Genomic DNA, 7,099 nt, shown 5'->3' with positions numbered 1-7,099 from the left:
ATTTCGCGCGTTAAAATTTCGAGCAATCTTTCAGTATACGCGCACATTAAATTTCTCAAAAATCGCGAAAATTAGCAAGAATAAGGTATCTCTAAAAGTAATTCTTCACAAAACGTCGGGGGAAAAAGGCAGTTTTTCAGAGAAAGATTATTGCATTGCTTCACTATAGTCAGCATTTATGTTGAATGCGTGGATAATTGAGAACTGTTATATATTTGCAGTCACTTCTTGTTTTCTGAGGGTCTCAATGGGGTTAACCGATAGGCGTAAAACGGCCAAAAATTTAAGCCGACTCGATAGCCGTAAAAATTGAAAAATTTCAACCGTTAGCCGTAAATAGGGTAAGAAAGAGTTAACCGTAAAAGAAATTGTTGCCTGGATTTGTTAGTTTTAAGGAAGGTGCTAAACTCGCTTAAGGTTGCGTTTTTATTTCCCGGCTACTTTGACTGCGTTCGTCCGTTAGGCCAAGCGCCTAGCTTTTAGGTGTCGACCTAGGTCACCTAGACCTAGGCTCCATTTCCGCTGCCGCTCTCTCGGGGAACTAATTTTTTCCATAGGGAAAATCTGGCTTCTTGCTGGGGATTGATATTTGAGATTTTCTAGAGGTCGTGCCCTCGAAATAACAGCAACACACAGAGATGTCACTCTTTGTAAAACACGTCGACGATAAACAACAATTCCATGTAACAATTCCCTGTTTTTCTCTGACGCTACGGCGTCTTCCCACGCAATCTCGGTCAAGGCATTTCGGTGGCGTATCTGAGAAAAAAACTCGCTCGGACCACGTGACCCGAAACGCATCATCCGCGCGGAATAATGAGGCCTACGGACAAGGCAACGGCAGACAGTCGTTCTGTACAGTCCTTCGCTATCATTAAAAACACTGGACACAGGAATTGTTTTACATTGGCCGTTTTCACACTAGAGCTAGAAACGGATTATCCATCTGAGACTAGCCTGTGTACAGTCACCCCCTCCCCCACAGACACTCCTTCTCCCTTCCTCCTTCTGAGGGGAGGGGCGGCTGTACATAGGCTGCCTGAAATGGATAATCCATCTTCAATTAAATTGTCCGTCAAAATTGACGGAGAAAGCCAGGTGGATTGTTCTGATTCAAAATTAAAACCATTCCATTTTCAAATTAAGACGTATTACCTATCTGACGCGAATTATCAAACGGATAACCCGTCTCACCCGAATAATCCGCCGCTAGTGTGCAAACGGCCATTTCTGTTATAAATGAATGTCGCGCACCGGCCTTGAGTTAAGCGTTTGCGTCAGTCTGCTTTTGCTTTTTCAGAAAGATTAATTTTAAATTGACTATTGACATTTGTATGGGTAAAATAATATTAGAAGTGGAATACTTCATCAAAAGTATGATCTATCAAATGTTAAAATTTTTCAAAAGAATGGCTTATTTCATCCCGAGATGATCCTAAGACCTTTATTTTGCTTTAAAGATACAAAAAAAATACCGGTTTATTAATATTTAACTCCTTGAAACAAAAGGAATTAATTTTTAACTTTGTTGTTAACCGTAACTGGAAAAAATTAACCGATAGCCGTAAAAGAGCCAAAATTTTAGCCGATAACCGTAAAAGCTACCACCCCATTGAGACCCTCTTTTCTCTCCTATTATTCGTTTCAAGATCAGTCATTTTGATATCTTACTGTTGACTGCAGTGAATTTTCACTTCGCCTTAGGCGAATAACACTAAGTTAATGGTTAATTTAAAATACGGTATTATGTGTCTTTTTGGGAAGCACTCTATCCTGAAATTCATGATTTCATCAATGTTGTTTCCTTTCCCAAATTCTTATATTGGCCGTTCAATTAACTCGCACTTCGTGTTCAGAGCTCTGAGAGGTAATTAATATTATTGTCACTTTAGAACGCATTGAGAAAGTAAAGACTTCAAAAAATGACAGGAGGACAGTCTGAATCAAATTGCGCGAGCATTTACATATTGAATGGCTTTATTTTTGCTCGAAACTGACTAGAAATTACAATATCGTTTCATTTGAGTTTCTAAAATTTGTAGTAGAGATGAATTATTTGTAAGTGTTAAAATTAAATGTAAATGGAAACGTCAATGTTACCTTGCTTTTCAGCATAGAAGCCACAGCTTGACAAGTCAGCAGGAAAAGGCTAATTATTAAAGTGCGTGCGTTGACTTGCTTTGCAGAGACATGGCGACGACAGATCTAGAACTGTACTGTTCAGCAGAATTAACCAGAAAAGTACGCAACGAGTTAGTCTTCCTTTCCGTGGCGAATACCATTTTTTCCATCACCGCATTTCTTGGGAACACTCTGATCATAGTTTCCCTCCACAGGGAGACTACACTTAATAAACCGTCCAAACTCTTGTTACGTGGCTTAGCGACAACTGATCTCTGTGTTGGTATCATTGCCGAGCCTGTGAATGTTGCCACTTGGATATCTTTGGCGAACGGAAGATTGGATATTTGCTTTTACACAGAATGGGCAAGTTTCGTCATCGGCTATATTTTGTGCTCAGTATCTTTAGTGACATTGACTGCAATAAGCGTGGACAGACTACTCGCCCTGTTGTTAGGGCTGAGATATCAACAAATTGTAACTGTTAAGAAAACATACGCCACTATAGTTTTTATTTGGGTTTTTTACATTGCCTGCACAGTGAGCTACTTTGGGAATCCTGTTATACCGACATGGATCATCATTGTAAGTTTATGTCTGTGTCTTGTTACAACCATTTTCTCTTACACAAAGATAATTTCAACTTTGCGACAAAGTCAAATTCTAGTTCACAGCCATAATGTCAGTGTTGCTGGACGACAACCGAGACCATTAATTCCATTGAACATAACTCGATACAGAAAGGCAGTGTACAGTGCACTGTGGGTGCAGGTAACATTGGTTGTTTTTTATTTGCCGTATGGTATAGTGGTAGCTTTGACAAACCAAAATGAGATTTCCGTATCATTTTACCTCGCCAGACAATTTACTGTTACTTTGGTTTACTTAAACTCATCATTCAACCCTTTTCTCTATTGCTGGAAGATGAGAGAAGTGAGGCAAGCTGTGAAAAGCACCATAGAACAGCATTTTTATTGTTCATAGACCTAACGAAAAACCTCTCTTTATAAAAATCACTGATTTATTAGATTTGTATATTTCGTTTGATTGCCGTTACTATTAATATCTTTAGATAACGAATTCTTTTTTTAGAAGCAAACCATTTTTTAATTTGAACTCAAATAAACGTCTTCGTCTTATTTTTAAATGGTTTTACAAGGTAATATGTTTAATCGTGTTCTTGTTTATGAATCTGAATACAATTATTAAAAATAATGCAAAAGGCTTCCTCATAGGCAAGTATTACTTTCTTAGGATGGCAATGCAGTGGCCAACTTTAACACATTAACTCAGACTGCTTAAACAATGTTAACGAGAATGAAAAAGAAATCACCGCACCTCGGGAACGGACAAGCTCCTTTTCCTCTTTGCGTTTTTGTTCTTGTTTTCGTTTTTTTTTGTTTATGTTTGAGTGGTTAAAGTCTTTAAATTCTGGCAAAATTACAACCCTTATCAATTACAATGAAAGCTAAAATTTCAAAACTTTTCTATGCAAATCGTGTTGTTAGAATACGACAAAAAAAAAAATAGTTGATTCTAAATTCAATTTTATAGGCCATTTGCACGATGAGTTCATTTTACTACTTCGACTAGAATCCTTCAGTGTTTTTCTTTCTGTGTCTTTTAAACCTCGCTGGGATTACCAACTTTGAATATGAGGGGGAGAACGAAAAGGTTTCTGGTCGTAATAGTAAAATGACGCCATCGTGCATATGGTCTATTGTTGAATGAAGTTGACGTTTTTTCTTGTCGGCCAGCTTGTTTTTGACTCCAATCATGATTTTTTCGCTAAGGAAACTCGATCGCTTTTAACTTTGTTTACTTACCTCCCTAAATTTCATGAAATAATACTTTTGACCCCTGTTTGACCATCCTTCTCGAGCTTCGCGAGGTTGTTCGATACATGTACGTATTTCTTGTATATCAATTATTAAAATGGGAAAAGGAAGTTACAGAGACAGAAGATGGTAGTCAAATTAGAATTTTCTGAAGTTGAACACAACACTAAAAACAGAAGAAGTGAGAAGATAATTATTACAACGAACGTCTTCAAATCGGTTTTATGACAAGACAGGTTGTCGGAACCTTCGTCTTTGTCATTAAGAATTCATTTGCAGCTGTTTAAACATACGATACAAAATCCATCATGCTGGAGGCAGTTGGACCTTGTAGAGGGAAAAGATTTCCTTTTTAATAACCAAATGCAGTTAAATCGTCACCCTACTGCGGTGTTTGATTTTACAGAATAGCTTTTTTGCCAACTGCACGAGGCCCATCAACAAAGAACGCTATGTTTACTCGCAGAGACGTGGCATCAAGACATCTAACTGACGGCGATCAGGAAATTGTAAAAACAACCATAGGAAGTTCTTGCTCAAATAAAGTCAACTAGAACCAAAATGAAGAGGTTATCTTTCTTTCGGCGGTGAATATTTTGAGGTCAGTAAATGCGTTTCTGGGAAACACTCTGCGAGATCTGATACTAGTCACTCTACACATTCAAGGAGCTTCACTTCATCAACCGTCCAAACTTCTGACCCTTAAGGTGTTTCGATGTAGTTTTTCAGAGGCCATACCGATATTTTTCAATCGCTTAGAAGTGATTTTATCCTTGTCTGATCGCCATAAAAATTTTCACCAATGATTGACTATAGATTGAAGTTTGTCGAAATGTAGGTTTTAGTAAAATCGATATTACTATGACTTACAATAAACAAAAACCTTTGAAATTAATAAACGCTTAATTTTGCGCGATCTAGACCAGCTACTGAAAATCCAACTCTAGGAACTTAAAGTTTGGAGTTTAGTAAATAACCTCGTAAGAAGTAAAAAATTCTGTATGTTTGAATTCGACTAAAACGAAAATATATTTCAAACCTTAAATTTTCAATAGCCGTGACAGATTATTTAATAAAAACGTTATAAATCACTCAAATTATTCTTAAGTAGCGTCAGAATGCTGCTGAATATCATTATTTCGATGCTAGGAAATTTTGGTGTATTTTCGTTCTTGCGATCTTAAAAACCAACCCGTTTTCTCACCACCTGTCTAAGTGCAACTTCATTCAAAATTTAGACTTTTAGCGCTTTTTTGTATATCTCTGAAACGACTCGAGCGAATTTTTTTAAAATCTCTTCACATAATCTTCATAATGTATGTAATAATGTCTGAAACTTTCATTAAGATTGATTCACTGCAACACCTTGAAACTTCAAGACAAACTTATCCTACTTACCGGTCAAAAATCCGCGCCAATCATTGGTCAAAATTTTATGGCGATCGGACAAGGAAAAAAACACCTTTAAGGGCTATTGGAAAATATAGGTATCTAATGACCTCTGAAAACCTGTATCGAAAAACCTTAAAGTGGTAATATAAAAATGCTGCACTTAAATATCATTAAATATGGGACATGACTTGATGTAAAATCATGGTCGCCATTTTGGATTTTACTGAAAGTTCAGATTTATCAAACAAACTAACTCTGAAATTATTTCTCATTCTTCAATTGTTAAATATGTTAAATTAAACGTACGTAATTGCAAAAGGCGCACTTTTAGAAGTTGCCTGGCCTCATGCAACGTTTAACTTCAAATTTCGTAATTATAGTAACCTCAACAGATGTTGTCACTGTGGGTCTAAAGAATAAAGAAACAATTTCTGAAGATCAGAGGATCTGGAGAAAATCCTCTTTTATGGGGGGGAAGGGGGGAAATCGGAAAACCAAAAGAGGGCAACTTCTCCCTTGTAGAAGGGCATGATCTCCAGTGGATGAGCAAACACAATTTGTATCCTTCATTTAGTTTACTTGATATGGCAACAGCCGTTTAATTGTACAAATGTTCTTGGACTAGCACAGGATTCGAGTCAAGGAATTACCTTTTTCGTAAGTTCACCTCCCAGCAAGAATCAGTTTGCGCAAATTTAAGATCGTTATTAGCCGACATTGATATTCCAATTAGTTTTGAAAACGAGCATACTGAATACTACCTGCTATGTACAGTTCTTTATTTTGTTTTACGTAAAATTATGTTAATGTACATGATGATGTGCTAGGGCTTATGATATTCGGTGTTATTCCCCGCTACCTCTGGCACAAAATTTGTCTTTAACTCGGTGTATTATCCTGGGTAGATTTCAGTTCTTTGTTAAACAAAACTCGTGAAGGTTACAGGTTTTTACAAGATGAAGACTGATGAGCCCAAAATTTCCCCACGAATTAAACATAGCATGTTGTCGAACAGTGTTTTTTGTCTTTAAAATTTTAAGACATTATTTTGTCAAAAATATGTAAAATTCGTTCCATGGTCGTATTGTAGTTAAGAAAAGCAAGTCGTGAACAAAAAAGACAACGGAAATCAGGAATTAAAAAAAATACGGCGATCACTTTTTCTTGAAAGAAAGAAGTAAAACTCTAGCAAGTACAGTGGCGGATCAAGAAGAGGGGCCTAAGGGGCCCGGCCCCCCGCCCCCTTTATTTTTAGACCAAACTGAGGCCCAAAGGGCCGAAAAAAATATTTTGGAGACTGCCCCCCCCCCCCCCCCCCCCCCCCCGAAGATCTGGATCCGCCACTGAAGTAAGTGGGAGATGTTTCATTAAAGAGGAGCAATTCCCAACCGATCTGATTAACAATAGCGAATAATCCTTTTGTGCTTTGATGAATTTGTCCGTCCACTTGTCTGATTAATTAAGCACCAGAGAGGATATCTTCTCTTGTTAAGCATAATCCTGGGAAACTTTCGTGAAATTTAAACAACAAAATATAATTGCTCATGGCATTTCAAGCTCGTTAGTTGCCGTTGAACTAAACCCACTGGTAATAAGAGCTCATCAAGGCAAAATTACACGTAATCCCACTAAGCCACTTTGCTGTAGAGTCTGGCACGCAAAAGAATACGCTTTTTATAAAGTGAAAGAGACTCGATTGCTCGTCTTACCTAGATGTGTTCTTAATCGTTATTAATCGTTATAACGAA

The sequence above is a fragment of the Porites lutea genome, chromosome 6, assembly GCF_958299795.1.
Source record: "Porites lutea chromosome 6, jaPorLute2.1, whole genome shotgun sequence".
NCBI classification, from domain to species: Eukaryota; Metazoa; Cnidaria; class Anthozoa; order Scleractinia; family Poritidae; genus Porites; species Porites lutea.
The sequence above is the reverse complement of the archived record's forward strand: the minus strand, read 5'-3'. Positions refer to the sequence as shown.